At 41.0% G+C, this 16,476-nt stretch overlaps 1 pseudogene; it reads right to left on the bottom strand.

The window, feature by feature from the left end:
* Nucleotides 1-763: 763 nt before the first annotated feature.
* Nucleotides 764-4,736, bottom strand: LOC143528431 (uncharacterized; annotated as a pseudogene).
* Nucleotides 4,737-16,476: the final 11,740 nt, after the last annotated feature.

Below are 16,476 nucleotides of genomic sequence, written 5' to 3'. Positions count from 1 at the left end.
ACCCAATCCCCCCCCCCCTCAACAACTTTTTTTTGGTAGCCCTCCGCAATAATTGGTATCTAAGAAGTAGCTCCCAACTTCAAAAAGGTTGGTGACCCCTGTTCTAGACCTTCTCGACATTTAAATGTCACTGATTGATCCCCTTCCTCATCTTGGGTTAAGAGATGATAACTGCATTTTTTACTTCAGGAAGAGAATCACACCTGCTTCCTATTGCCAAAGGAATGAGAAAAAACATGTACAAACATTCTTATACAACAAAGCTGGAAGAACCTGATTGTTAAGTTTATTTTAAAAGAATGTATAAATCCTGTTAACTCACTCTTTACCACAGCCTCCTTGAATTTTTGCTCTAAATAAACATGTGATATTTAATCAGTCCATCACTTTTATATGACTTTTATATAATTTTGGAAACTGCATTGCATACATTGTTCAATTTCAAGTAAGCCTATTTTAAGCAGAGACTAAGAAGGCTCCAACCTGCAAAGCTGATCTGGCAACAGCAGTCAGAGAAAGTTGGAGCTAGACTGATGATGAGTACTGTTTGTCACTCATTAAGTCCATGCCTCAGAGACTGCAAGCTGTTATAAAAGACAGAGGTGGTGCAACACTTGTAACATACATCTACTGATGCAACCTGGACACATCATCAGTGATGTTACCTTGGGTCACAGAGTGTTTCGGGTCTTTCAACATCATACACTCTCACCCAGGCAACCCAGCCAGGGTTGATCAGGCCCCAGCTTGTGTCCAGGTAGTGCTACCCCACCCACGGGTCTCCTCTCCTTATCCACAGCCATCTTGAGGCAACCTCTGCTGACTCTGTGGCCTCCTTGATGACCCTTCGTTTGTTGGCCCCCGTGATGCCCAAGATGTTATATGTCTTGCAAAGTGACTGGCCCACAAATCCTCTGCATCCTACTTCAGTGGGCACACACTGTGTTCCTCCACTAGCTCAGCATACTTTGCCCTTTTTCTCTCGTTGGCCTCCTGAATACGGTCCTCCCAGGGTATGGTGAGTTCTAGGGGAACAATATGCTTTGAGGACTTTGAGAGAAGCAGCATGCCAGGTCGCAGTGTTGTAGTTGCGACTATTTCTGGGAACGTCAGTTGCTTCCCCAAGTCAACTTTCAACTCCCAGTCTTGAGCTGTTCATAACAGACCAGCTGCTGGTGCCTTGCAACTGATACTTGATTTGTCCAGCCCGGATAAAACCGATGGTGGTCTTCGGTTGGCAGCGGCGCCTGCACTGGACAATTCCACAGCTGATGGTGTTTGCAATGGCTTTCAGGACTTGATCGTGACGCCAGCGGTAGCGCCCCTCGCCCAGGGCTTTTGGACAGCAGCTGAGGATGTGTTCCAGGGTTCCTCTCTTCAGGCAAAGCTTGCAGGCTGGTGACTCCTCCAATCCCCAGCTAAACAGGTTGGATGGGCTTGGTAAAACGTCATAGACAGCCTGGGTCAAGAATCGTATGCGGTGGGGTTCTGCTGTCCACAGCTCTGCCCAAGAGACTTTGCGGTCAATTGCGTGCTCCCACCTTGTCCAGGCTCCCTGTTGTCTCATTCCAACCATCTTGCTGGCCCGCTCCTCCTCTACTGGTGCCCGCACCTCCTGTTGCACCTGTAATCTCCTTTCCTTGCCCTCCACCTTATCATATTGAGATGTTGTGATGCTTCCCAGGCCAGATCTTTCCTGAGCCACTATTCCGACCATCGCCTTGTGCCATATCCGTGACTCGGCCACATCTGCAGCCTCTACTGCTGCTGCTCATTTTTGCCCTGTCCTCACTTCAATCCCAGCCTGGGAGACCTTTGGGTCCTCTGAATCCCTGTATTGCAGCACCTAGGGCTGTCGCGATAACCGCAATATAGCAATACTATTGACGAGAAAATCGCAACGTACGGGAATTAACCGCAACAACAGCAATATTGGTGTTTTTTACCATGTGAGGGGAAAGTGCCTGTGCAAGAGTTAAAGTCATTTTCCCATCAACCCCCTGTTATCATCCGGTGCGGCTGATCAACAATCCGTCTCCTTTTTTCAAAGATGGAAACTACGACAGATGCTCTGGTCAAAAAACAAAACGCGACTTCGCCGGTTTGGGAGCATTTCGGGTTCAAGCCAAATAAAAAAGGAGAGCCAGCCAATTTAGATGAGGCAACATGTAGAATTTGTGCCAGAAATGTAGCTGTTGAGCTGGAACTCACGCGCTACATACAGGAGGAGCCCATAGACTCTAACGCAGATCCACTTGCCTGGTGGCGCGTCAATGAGGCTAGATTTCCTCTGCTCTCCAAACTCGCCCGCAAGTACATGTGCATTTGTGCAACAAGCACACCATCAGAGCGAGTTTTTAGTACTGCTGGGAATATTGTTAGCCCTTTCCGCTCCTCATCCACATAAGGTGAATATGTTGGTTTTCTTAGCGTGCAATAGGGACATGACAACTCAGGTTTAAGCTGAGACGTTATTCTTCTGGTTAAGGAAAGATTTCGTTTTATTGATTTATTTATTAAATAAAATTAAATTAAAAATATTTACCCTACACTTTTAAGAAAGCGAAAGAGCATGGGTTCTTACTGCATCTCATTTGACTTCTGTGTTCTCTATTTGACAATAAACACATTTAACTGCTCTTAAAACTGTGTCTTCTTTGCAATTTAAAAACAATAAGAACCCCTTTACAATAAAAACAATAAAACAATTATATAGCTATATAGCTAATAAATTAAGATTTTAGACGACAAATGACGCATATCGCGTCATACCGCATATCGCGGTGTTGAGCCACCATAAATAACCGAATAATAATTCTTTCACCGCCACAGCCCTAGCAGCACCTCCCTGACACGGCAGATTTTGAACTCCTCGTTCAAGCTGCTGATGGGGAGCTTTAGCTTGTTGTTCCGGCCATTAAGGGCAATGTTGCTCAGGCTTCGAGGAAGACCCAGCCACTTCCTTAGAAGTCTGCTCACGCTCCTCTCAAAGCCTTCAACGGTGGAGATTGGAACTTCATAAATTAGAAGCGGCCAAAGAATCTGTGGAAGGATGCCATGTTGGTAAATCCAGTCCTTAAACTTGCCAGGAAGGCCCGATTTGTCCACTGCAGTTAGCCATGTTTCCAGCTCAAGGTTGGTTGAATGGATGGCTGCCGTGTCTTTCAGGCTGCAGTCAAACACCTTCTCCAGGCCCTTCACTGGTTTCTCTGTTATTGATGGTATCACAGAGGTGCTAAGTGTGAAGCGGAACTTGTTTGTAACTTTCCCTTTCTTCAGTACCAAGGATCTGGACTTAGCTGGCTTAAAGCACATTCGTGCCCAGGTGGTCATCTCCTCCAGGCCTTTCAGGATCCACCTGCTTCCTGGGCCATGTGGAGTTGTCACCGCAAGATCATCCATAAAGGCCCTAATGGGCGGCTGGCGTATGCCGGACTTGGTTAGGGGACCTCTACATTGGGCTTCTGCTGACTTCACCAGCATGTTCATGGCGAGTGCAAATAATATTACTGAAATTGTGCATCCAGTGATGATCTCCTTCTCAAGCTTGTGCCAGTCTGATGTTATTGACCCAGCAGAGACTCTCGGACTGAAATTGTTATAGTAGTCCAGAATGAGATCTCTAAACTTGACTGGGATATAGTGCCGGCGCAGGGCCTCCTCAACCAATTTATGGGACACAATATGCATTTGTCAGGTCTAACCACAGCACTACCAGGTCCCCCTTGTTCTCCCGAGCTTCCCTGATCAGCTGTATGACCACGCCAGTGTGCTCCAGACACCCAGGCACCTTTGGGATCCCTCCTTTCTGGACTGCTGTGTTGATGTAGGAATTCTTCAGGAGGTTAGTCGTCTAGCCACAATGCTGAAGAAAATCTTTCTCTCAACACTGAGCAGTGAGATGGTTCTACACTGGTCGAAACTCTTTGACTCCTCCTCCTTAGGAATCTACACCCCTTCCACAAACCTCCACTACTGAGCAACCTTTCCTCTTCTCCATATGACCTTCAGGATTTTCCAGAGCCTACTGTAAAAAAAAAAATAAAATCCAAATTTTATGGAAAATAACAAAATATTTAAATGTAGTTTCACATTTTTTTCCAATTGTATACAAAACTTTGTAAAATTACATTACATTATTTGTAATTTGACAAAATATCTTTTATTTTAAGTATTATGATACATGCTTTTCTCTTTATTTTTAAAGAAAAATACAGTATTATTTATATGGTATTTTTCTGCTTTCTTAAATTATATACAGATTTATTCGGTTCGGTGGATACATTCGGTTTATTATATAAAAGTTTATGTCTGTAAAAACAAAAAAGTTTTTTTCTCTGGTATTTTTATCAAAATCTTATTAACTTGTATTATCTAATGTCTTTTGGCGATGTGTTTAGTTGTTTGGCACTGCTGGTTTAAACATGATTTTCAATGTCAGAAATGAATGGGGTTTTCATAGTATTAGCTTACATGTTGCAATACTCGTATTTTTTGTTAGGCGTCCTCGTAATTCTGAGGATCCATTGATGTTCAGGAGAAAAAAATGTACACAGAACAAAACATATAGGATCTGGACATATTAATTTGCCACAGAACGTGATGATAATTGATTTGATGAAAAAAATAATAATTTCTGCAATTGAAAATCATGCTTATGCTCATTTTTATGATGACTACAGAATGAGGCATGACTTCCTAATGTTAGTTCAGACATTAGATTTTTACATTGGCATGTCTAAAATATGTAACTGTAATAATGGCTGTAGGAGATTTCTATTGATTGTTCCATCTCTATTGATGTCGGTTCTCATTTAAGTTCTTGTGCAGTCAATGGCAATAGAAAATGGCAGTTTGTTTAGGTGCTGTACTTTTAAAAGGAACATTTCTAAACACTGGGTCTATACTTGAACATAACCAAGGAAATAACCGGTAACACACATAGAGACAGATGAACTGATATACTGGTAGACGTACATTGTAATGGAACAGGCTTTTCAACTTAAAAATGTGTGTGCCTATAGTTACACACTGGAATGAAAACACAACTTGAACAACCAATTAAATATAAACGTTATCTCTAGGCTAGGGTTGGTGTGAGCTCAACGCTTTTAACCATAATTGGTTAATCTGACTGTCATTCAGGAAACTGGCCAATGACAACTGTTTGCTCCTCTCAGATCATGTTTGAAAATTTCAGTGAGTATGCTGACGATGCACATTAGGCTATGGTTGGTCAGCTTACAAGCTATGATGGCTAGCTAGCTACCTGGATTATTTTACATCTGCCTGCCAAATTATTATTTTGAGCGGGTTATCGTTGGATGATTCCACAAAATAAGATGGAAACGGCACAGAGGAAGAAAATTTAAGTGAAGCAATATTGGTGACATCAGGTAAGAAAACGTCCTTAAAACATCGCTTACTCCCAATGACCTCTTTGTCTGTTTTTTGTTTAGGTATGTGTTGTTTTGATACTGTATGTGCTGCATGTTTTCTAATTTCTTGGAAAGCAGGGTATCTGCACATTTTTAAATTTCAAATTCAATGACTTTTAAGACCTTTTTAATACCTCTCACAAGAAAAAATAATACTATCACCGGGGATGCAGGTGTGTTCCACATCGTTGCGGGGGGGGGGGGGGGGGGGGGTGGCGAACGAGAATTTTTAACAACGTTGTTGAGGCCGTATACTCCAACGCTAGGATTTCTAGCACTAGGACCCTGGAGCGGTTATTTTCTGCAATAGCGCTAGATCGGCAAAGTTCACATCGCGCCAGAACAACTGAACAACACACACTTATAATAATTTAATGCCTCCCCTCATAAAATTCCAGACATTTAAAGACATTTTTAGGCCTTGAATATGGAAAACTAAATTTAAGACATTTTAAGACTTTTTAAGGACCCGCGGGTACCCTGGAAAGTGTCCTTGGGTGTCCTGAAAGGCGCTTGAAATAAAATGTATTATTATTATTAATTTATGTAAGCCAACATTAGCTAGTTAACTAGCTAGTTAGCCCAGTCTAAAACCACATTTCACTTGAATGTTTCATTTGATAAAGATGTAAACAATAAAATATTAACATCTATCATTTTCTGATGCATTAAAATACTTTAATTAAGTCACTGTTAAATACATAATGGGTAAATAATGCTCTATGTGGTAAATCAAGTCTTTGTTATAAAGTTAATTGAAATTTAGCTAACATAACTAAATCTAGCGACATAGCTAGTTACTCAAATTTGGTCTCGGCCTCATTTTTCATTGGTTTCAAGGTGAGGTGAACCTTGAAATAGTTGAGCATTTTTCTGAGGTAATGTTGAGTCTGATTTGCTAGGAACGTCACTGACAATTCTATCCCTAATGATTAATAGTCACATTAAATGATGTACAAATCAATGTTATGTTTAACAGTTCAGCTTTCTCCATAGGCCACCGATGTCGCATTTTGTAGTTTGTAGCACTCTGGATCTGGATTTTGAGTGGCAGACATTAATGGTTTTATTTTTTTTATCCACCTCTATCATGTTCTGCTGTGGCTGAATATTGTACCGTCCGCCATTGGGCAGCGTTGAGGGGTGGAGCCTACAGGCCTCCCAGCAGGTGAGTTCCTTCTGTTTCCCTGGATGTGTGTTGTATGCGTGTTATATAATAACATTTTGCTAACATTGGTGTCATGGCTCATTCTTGTCCTTCTGACTCAACGCTGTTACAATTTGTAATGAATATGAATAGACTTTAAACTGCAGTATTTTTTGTCAAAACCTTTCCAGATTAATGGAGAAAATCCTATGCAATTAAAATTCATGTTGCAGCTGGACCACTTCTCAGTTAAGCTAATGCAGATCTGCACTGAAAAAAGAAAGGGTGAAGGAGACCAGGTATGGTTTGTGTAAAAAATAAAAACACCATTATTGGGATCATTGTGAAGATTTTGTCCATAGCATTTTAACCCTTAGGGAATCAATTTGCTTTCTCATATGTTAAATATGTAAAGCAAAAAAATAATATGCACCCTCTTCACTGTTTGTCTTTTCTAAGTTGTCATTGTTATGATTCAATATAACAGAGAAGTCTGATCCCTTTTTGAGATGGCTTTGCAATTTTCATTCTTTGTTGAAAACTGATGTCCAGATGTATAAGCTTAACAAAGCTCTGTAGGTTTTCAAACGGACTCAGATTAGGTGAACGTATCAAATTTTTGTCTTTTTAAAAAAGAGCTTTGTTAACCTGCACAATTGTGCCCCTAGACAATTGTTTTCCAAGAATGAACTTTGAGTAGTAATTTCAATATCAATACATTTTCTACCTGCAAAGATACAGAATATAACCAAGTAAATGATGCTTCAAAGACTTATCATTTATACCAAATCATGGTAAATATTTCAGCTCATAACTATAATATTTGTAATGTTATTGGCACAAAATTAACAGCAGCTAACTTTGGATTTTTACTGCAACTTTTTAACAGGCAAACTTCTGCTTGTCACTTCTCTGAGTGGCCAATGACCAGATCTTGCAGATTTCTTCTCTGCAACATATGGAGAATATGACCCTTTCTTTCACAGGAAGCTACCCAGGTGGTTGTACAGTCTCTCATTATCTCAAAGCTGGACTACTGCAACTGCTTACTTACGGATATTTCTCTATGAGACATCTGACCTCTACAACTGATCCAGAATGCAGCAGCACGACTGGTCTTCAATCTCTTTGCTTGCCTGCAAAGCCAAAAATAGACCAACCCCTCTCTACATGATGGCCATGGTCAAAGCCCCATCCAAACCTCGAGTACTTTGAACTTCAAGTATGGCTTGGCTTAAAACGCCATGCTTAAAGTCTCACGGAAAGCAAACTTCAAGACCTGTCCTGGCTCTGAGATAGTGGAATGAGCTTCCATTGGCTGTCCAGACTGCAGAGTCCCTAGCAGTCTTCAAATGTAGACTGAAGACTCATCTGTAGAACAGACTAAAACTTTAGTACTTGTCATAGTTCTTTCCGTTCTATGATATAGTACCTATGTGAATTTGCATTTCTTTTTTTTGCAATTTTGCAATAAATTCAGCCAATGTTTTTGTGTACTTCTAGGTATTTGCATTGATTCTTGTAGTTTAGTAGTATTCTGGTTTGAGGGTATCTTGAATTCTGACGTATCTATTGTACCATTTAGAATTAATTCTGTGAACAGATGGCAAAGCACTTCGTAAGGCACTCTGGATAAGAGCGACTGCTAAATGCCCTACATGTAAATGATAATGAGTGTATCTTTCATTTCACATCAGTGTTATGTGTTTGTAGTTGTGTTCAGGCTACTGATATTGGTGATGGAGAAAGACACAGTCCTGGGAATTTAAATGATTAAAAGTGATGATGGAGGACTTTGGGTTGCTCAACATTGGTATAATATACTTTTTCATTTGTATAAAATAATATAGCAATTTGCATTGCACAATTGAGTTTGTCCTGGAAGTCATGATGAATATGGACAGGAAAAATCTGTAAAATTACGGTATTTCTCTGCAGAACTTTGTGCTGTCACTTTATTGAAAGTGCTTACAGTTTTTCCCAGTCGGTTCGGTTCATTTCTCACATCATGCTTTACATTGGCATCACAACTAGTGCATTTCTCAAAACAGTTAGTGCAAACAGCAAAACTCAATGAAATACCGGCAAAATCACATACTTCACTCAAAATTCTTTGTTTTTGCCCCAAAATCAAATATTTAGGTCAGTCGATTTGTCAGTGCCATCAGAATATCTAGTCTGTGTGCCATTGCCTATGAACAAGGCAGTCAAAATACTTAGTCATGTTGTCAGTGCAACTATAAGTCACAGTCAGTGTAGACTGTATATTCTGATGGAAACTAGCTAAGCTTTTGATTTCAAGAACGCTGCACATTCTGTGGTATATCAAATACATGGTACACACATACACACAAAACTACAGACGGAACACAGTTACACATGACTGTATGTGGGAGACTGAAAGCAAGAAATTGGACTGGAATCAAATTTGTACAGCAATATTGTTTGACGGTATTGTTCGCACTGCAATTTGTTGACAAAAACACTGACTGAAATTCAGAAAAGACAGACAACTGACTGGAAAAACTGCAAAATTAGAAACTTATTCTACACATTCAAAACAACCTGAGCACATACAGCCTCCTCTTGCTGTGTGAAAATTGAACCTCTGCTACCACTATGAGCTAGTCTTGATATCCTATATGGTATAAGAATGCAAAAATGCAAAAAAAAAAAATGTATGTCAATGTGCAGCATTACAGCAGAGAGCACATTTCTGAATTGCAGTACATACATGTTTTCTCTATGAAATGTTTGAACGATTGAAGACACAGTTGATCTTCCAATATTCGGCTGCACCCAGCAACCAGCTTCAGCCATTGTGAGACCATGACTTACATGTAAAACATGGTCCACAATTGTTGCCCTTACTGTATTTCACTGTTTTGTCCCCTCAGCCTTACACCACACAGTCTTACCCATCTACACCATACAGTCTTACCCCTCTACACCACAGTCTTACTTCTCCTATTGGCTGTTCACCCTGTACATGGCCTTGTCTTTCCATTATGAGACTTTGTGATACTGCCGTGTTTAGCGTCTATAAATGTTTGCCAATTACAGTAAAGGTTCATGAGACACACCTCTGACCTGTGGTTGAGACCATTGGTTGATCTAAGCCTTCACCAATTCCCTTTCTTACTGTAACTGAATGTTCACTTGCAAACAATTTAATCAAATTAGGATAAATTACCAAAATGTAACAAAAAAATTAACTAAATAAATAAAATGATGCCGTAGAGATTATGACAACATGTTCAGCACTTTTGCATATAATGACCTAGGCGATGACCTAAAGACTAAATGTTTGGGAGGGTAAGACAATTCAACAGCCAATCCATACAACACATTTTGATAAACATGACATAAGCAACACATAATGTAAAAAAAAACAGGGTGCATATAGGTGCAGCAAAGGCACTGCACACGACCGAGGGAGCTTCAAAACTACTGACTACTGTTCTCTTCTTCCTAAAGATGAGCGCAGGTCAGTGGCGTTGTAACGAGAGTTGATAAGAGTTTATCCACTTTTTACCTAGAAAACAACAGTTGCGTACATAACAGAGCTCGTAGTGTGCTCCAAACATGACAAAGTCCTGAAGCATATCACGCCATGTGTTTATATCGAACTTTGTGCTTGTTTTTTTTACTTAATACTTAATTTGTGTCCATTTTACATTCCCCCCGCTAATAATTTACACTCGCCACCCCCCTCTTGGTCTCTTGTGGCTCTTGGTCTCTGACGGGTTGGCCACCTCTGCTCTAACTGAACATATTATGCTAGTCATTTTGTGTTGTCGTTTTGCTTGTAATCGGTATCAGCGTATCCGTAGCACCGGAAGTTCTAACACAAAGTCAACCAAGATGGCCCTGCCCAGCGTTGTCATGGAAAATAGCGTGAATAGTCAAATTATAGTCAAATTAGATTCCACGGCTTCACTTTATTCAGCCAATCAGGTTCCACAGCTTTCCACATCGGGCAGCCAATCAGGACTGGACTACAGCACGCGCAGCAGTACAGGCGAGTTTTTTTTTTGACATGGTCGCAGAAGCGCTCATTAGATTAATTCAAAGGGTAGCAGACGAGTCCTTATGGTGAATTTACACTACATTAGTGTGAAATGTTAATCGATCAAGTGGCAGACATATCAGCCTTATCTGGCGCTGATGTGAATGTTATTGCCAAATTGAGCGCTGTGGCAGAGCAACTGTGTGCCTCAAACTACGGCGGTAGAACGGCCGACCTCCGTGAAGCGTCTCGTGTGATCAGAAACAGAAAACCATTTCTGCTCATTAATGCTGGTTTATTTAAATAAACATTTGTGCTGTCGTATTTTTAAAGTTATAAAGCGGTAATGCCTCGATGAGTGATGTTATCCAGAATCCCCCAGCGTCCCTGTTTAGTGTGGGTAATGCCACAGACGCGGCATGATTACCTGAACCCGCAGGTAATCCTCTACCAAGCCTTGATCTGTAACGTACTTGTAATCATGACGCGAGCAGACATTTTAGAAGCGAGCAAAAAACTGAAACGCACGCTGAAAACAGGGAAGTGAGCGCACTTAACAGCGCTCGGTTTTCTTGATTTTGCGTGCGCAGTGTGTCTGACTTGTTTGATTGAATCTTATCTTTGCGCTCTCATATTAAAGACCGTAATCTCACTCCATACTACACCTTGTGGGTTCATAGATTGTCCTTGTTTGAGTCGAGTGGTCCTTATGTTTTCATGCCTTGGTAAGTCCTTAGTATAAGCTTCCGTTGTCTACGTTTCATGCCTTTCCCTAGTCTCAGACTATACCTTTTGGGTTCATAGATTGTGTTTGTTTAATCGAGTGTTCAGTGTACGTTTTTATTCTTTGGTCTGTCTTTCGTACGAGTTCTTTTCCTCTACGTTATAGTTTGCCTAGGTCTCAGACTACACCTGCCCGGTTCACACTACACGATTTTAGGCTGGTTTTTCAGTCGCCGACTGTTTTTTGTAGATCGCCGACAGAAACTGTGGTCGGAGGCAAATCGGCGATCACTCGGCGCTCGCTCAGTCGTGTAGTGTGAACTGCTGAAAGACGCTCGCCGAGCCGTCGTCGAGTGGTCGCCGACTCATCGCAGACGACCGGCAGATATCTAGCATGTTTAATATCTAGCCCAGTCGGCGACTGTGAGTCAACAGCAGCGTCTAGCTACAGCCAATGTGAATGCGGCACCGCTGAAGATATCTCTGAAGAATGTAAAGAACTTTGAAGAATGCTTTCAAAACAGTAACCCAGCAAACACACAATCCTCACCTTTCTTACAACTTTACTACAACACTGTGTTTAAGTCATTGTGACAGCACTGGAGAAATAGTGTGATTGATTATATCTATGTTCACTGCAATGGAGAGATGAAATAATTCTGGCAACTTGGGACTATGGAGTGTTTAAACGGTAAAAATAAATAATAATAATAACGAAAATGTGGAGTACATGTACATTGTTTTTTTTCTTTATGTGGTGTTGCTGGTTCTCGCGAGTTTCGTTTTCGTGTTCTCGTGTTTTTGGACGGCAGCCAGATGAGTCGGCGGTTCCCCAGTCGTGTAATTCGTGAGCCCGCGTCGCCGATCAGTCATGTAGTGTGAAAGCCACAACAACTGAAAGACTCGCGATTACAGCACAACCAGTCATGTAGTGCGAATGGCACAAAAACCTGACGAAAAGTCATGCAGTGTGAACCTGGCATTAGGGATCATAAATCAAGACCAAAAACTCGCCTGTACTGCTGAGCCAGAGCCAGAAACTATATGGCTCTGTGCTGAGCGTGCTTTAGTCCCGTCCTGATTGGCTCCCTGAGGTGGAAAGGGGAACCCGATTGGCTGAATAAAGTGGAGGGCTGTGGAATCTGATTGGAAGGCTGATGGGATCTAATTTGACTATAATTTGACTATAGTGGAAGACCATGGAAATGAAAATGCAATCTGCTCGGATTGCATTTTCAAGATGCGTTTTGACACATTTTGAGCGCTGTTGGTATCGTAATGTTATTGCAAACAGGGGTGGCGCTATTTCTCCATTAACGTTTGAATATTGACATCTTTTTAGCGTGGTGGTGAGGTTGAAAATTACGTTTCAAACGTGTTATCACGAAATGCAAAGCATATTAAGCGAATAGCATTTTAATTATAATTTTGATACAACCTTTGCATGATCACATGAACTTGTTATTTCAAATCGGGAAATACATTTTCATTTCAATAAAGACACATATAAAGCATCAAAATGTATGTGTAAATGAAATATGAATAGACGTCTATCACATTACAAATGTAAATGGAATTATTGCATTTGAATTTGAATTTTGAGCTCAAAGTTGCTTGTAAGAGTGGAACATGTAAATGTAAATGCGTATTACATTTTCATTTGAATATTGACACAGAATAACTTCCATAGATATACACTTTTGTAAGTCAGCTCTTTTGTTGTGCTGATCGGTAATGGCGCATTTCCACTAGGGCCTGCTTGGCGCGGTACGGTTTGATACGGGTCGATTCGCAACGGAACGGTATGGTCGCGTTGTGTTTCCATTACAATGGTGAACCACCCCAATGTAGGTGGAGTCGCTGTTGGCGCGCGGGTTGTAGTGTCGTGACATCATTTGTATGCGACCACAACACCGGTCGATGCCCCTTAACACATAGCATTATTGTATCTTATTTATCTTTATCTTCATTATTGTATGTGGTTGCTCTAATTATTGATAATAATTTGGTATTACTCAAACAGGCTGAACACACCCTGCATAAAATGCATCAGTCATACAATCAAATGAAATCAAACTTTATTATGAAATATAGATATTTAAAGTACAACATATGTAAATAATATAGTTATAGTTAAAAAAAGTGCAAAAAGCAAATATATACGTATAGCTTTATATGAAATAAATATTTATAGTACTACAAGCAACATTTTGTGTGCTTTTACTGGCGTCTGTCTCGCATGGTGTTCACAAGTTCGCCAAGCACCCCAAGGAAAGCCCGGTTGAAGGAAACACTTTCCGCCAACTCCGCTCGCCTCGTCAGTGGAAGGGCAATCTTGAACGTAAAAAATAACAAATATTAAACACAAGCATTCCCGTGAAAGCAACAACAATATAGCGTAACTGCACAAAATGTGTAGCACGTCATCGCTGCTCATGCTGTGTTTATGGCTACAGCTAACTAGCAACTAGCAAGGCTAAGAGATAGCTATTGTACAGTAGTGACTGTGGTGGTAACATTAACTACAAACCCAGCTCTAAATTCCTGCGTTTACAATAGATGCGTTCATATTACGTTCATATTACATCTTTTATGAGCCTAGTAGTAAAACTGTGAAATCACAATACACTCACCATTCTCCGTGGCCTCCAGCACCGACATTGTCCAGCACGTTTTCTCTTCCGTTACTGGCTGGCCGGTGACCGTATATGACATCCATTTGCTGGAACCATTTCCAGTCTTTGCGGTTTGCTCCGCTGCGTCCGTTATGGTCCTTCACCGCCCGGTAATCGCGTTAAGCTTTTTTAGCTTGGACTGACCGGCACTGCTGAACGGACCGCTGGTAGCCATGAGTGGCCATTAGCGCGGAAACCTCGCTAAAAACCTTTACATTTCTAGTGGCCCCGTCCAGTTCGCCCTGGATTTTTTGATCGCTGATTATTAACAGAAAGGTTTGTACCTCGGCGTTTGACCAGGGAACAGACTTCGCTCCTTGGGTTTTAAAAATGGCTGAGGAGTCCATAGCATAGCGGAGGAGTCGCTCTCCTGACGCAACCTGTAACGACACTCCCTGGCCAATCAGTGTCATGCTGTTCCTCCACGTCACAGAACTGTACTGCTTCTGAACGGTTAGAACCTCGAGCGAGTCGGTACGAAAAAAGTACCCAAAGGGGCCGGCTCACAGGGAACTGGTACTAATGGAAACACTCACAAACTGTCGCGAATCGAACCGTACCGCGCCAAGTAGGCCCTAGTGGAAATGCGCCATAAGACAGTTGTGCCAAATGATGTTAGAGTTTTGAGAATGTAATTTCAGTTTCAAGAAATGAGCCAAACCAATCGAGAAAAACTGTAAAATGCGTAAGACAAAAAAAACAGTTCAGCCATTTGTCGTTTTGGTCGTGTCATCTCGTCTCGTCGTGGTGCGTCTCGACAAGTAGGCCTATAAACATTTTTTGTTGTTTGCTTTTTAAACCCAGTTACTTGAACCTTTACTTTACTTTACTTGAACCTATATTTTTTGTATGTTGTGTGGCAATTTTTAAAAATATTTTCAGGTAGGCACATTTTATTTAAAATATTTTTGACATTTTGCACAGTGCCTGTCTGACAGTTCGATATGCGCACTGCGCACTGACGGTTAATGTTCTCTAGCGTTTCATAAAAAAATAAATAAGTAAATAAATAAAAGCTGAATAAAGCCAACCTACCATGTTTATTCATTTATCTGTTTTAGGTTTTTACTTTTTACTTTGAATATTGTTATTCCTCATACTTCTTATTATTCTTCTTCTCCAAATTTCTGCAATTAATGCGGCCCGAACCGCTTAACGTACAGACTCCGTTCAAACTGCGTTTCGAAGGTCTCGGCTCTGACAGGTGTGCTATCCATTTTTGGAGTCGATTAGAGTTATAGATTTTAATAAAATTGAGTTTAAAAATGTAAAAAGCCCCAATGAATGGTGGAATGTTCAGAATTTCAAATCTTAACTGCCAGTTAGAGTGTGTGCTGGCATGAAAAATTATCAAAAGATGATTGGATCAAAATCAAAATCATCACCAAGGGGTCCTCTCTCACACAGTCTCTTCGTTGAAGCGATAGGTTAAATGGGTCCCGAACTACGACCGTTTGTTCAGAGGGTGCAAATCACACTAAAACAAGGTTTTTCCACTCAGAAAAGCAGACAGAGTGGCAGTTATTTTTGAATGTCTCTCCCCCTCCCCCACACACGCACACACATGCATCTCTCTCATACCCACTCCACACAGACACACACATACATACATCTCTCATACCCACTACACATACACACATATAAACCACACAGACACACACATACATCTCTCTCTCATACCCAGATGGAGCAGATGGGGAAGGTGGGGGAGATGGAGCAGAGGGGCAGATCAAAACCTGTGAACTGATCCGAATTAAGGATATAATAACTAGCCGTCAATGGATCATGGGCTCCGTCCACTTGAGGGACGCACACGACGCAACAAATACAGGACATCTGCCGCTGTTGTAAATGGGGGCGACCAGTAGGGGGCCCTCCGTACCGTGACAGACGGTAACTTTGTTAACCAATTTCAGTCAGGCTTTTGACCTCACCATAGAACAGAAATGGCTTCATATTAAATGAAAAATGGCTGAATACTGATTCAGGTAATATATTGTTTTCTGGTTTTACTTTGTGTGGCATTTGAAATTGTATTATTAGAATACTGATGGATAGGTTGGAAAAATGGGTTGGTCTTTCCAGAACAGTAGTTAATTAGTTCTGGTCTGACTTTACAGTTGGAGTTTGTCACTACTGGCAGGTCGGAATCTGGCTTGGTGACCTTGGGCAAAATTCAATAAAACAACACTATTTATCCTTATATAGACAAGACATTATGCCAGTGTCTGCATTATAATTGGATGAGCTAAAATGTCATACAAATAAGGTCAAAACAAGGATTGTTGCTTTTGGCAACAAGGAGAAGCAAATTTGTGTAAATGAACACATTTACATTTATGGCATTTAGCAGACGCTCTTATCCAGAGCGACTTACAAAAGTGCTGTGTAGTTGCTTGGAATCTCCAAGGTAGAATAGATAGTCCTGAACACAAGGTACTCTAAGCTGGAAAAACCACTAGACGAAAGTCAAATGATACCTAA

The sequence above is a fragment of the Brachyhypopomus gauderio genome, chromosome 12 (assembly GCF_052324685.1).
Source record: "Brachyhypopomus gauderio isolate BG-103 chromosome 12, BGAUD_0.2, whole genome shotgun sequence".
Taxonomy (NCBI): domain Eukaryota; kingdom Metazoa; phylum Chordata; class Actinopteri; order Gymnotiformes; family Hypopomidae; genus Brachyhypopomus; species Brachyhypopomus gauderio.
This window is presented reverse-complemented; position numbering and strand designations above follow the sequence as displayed.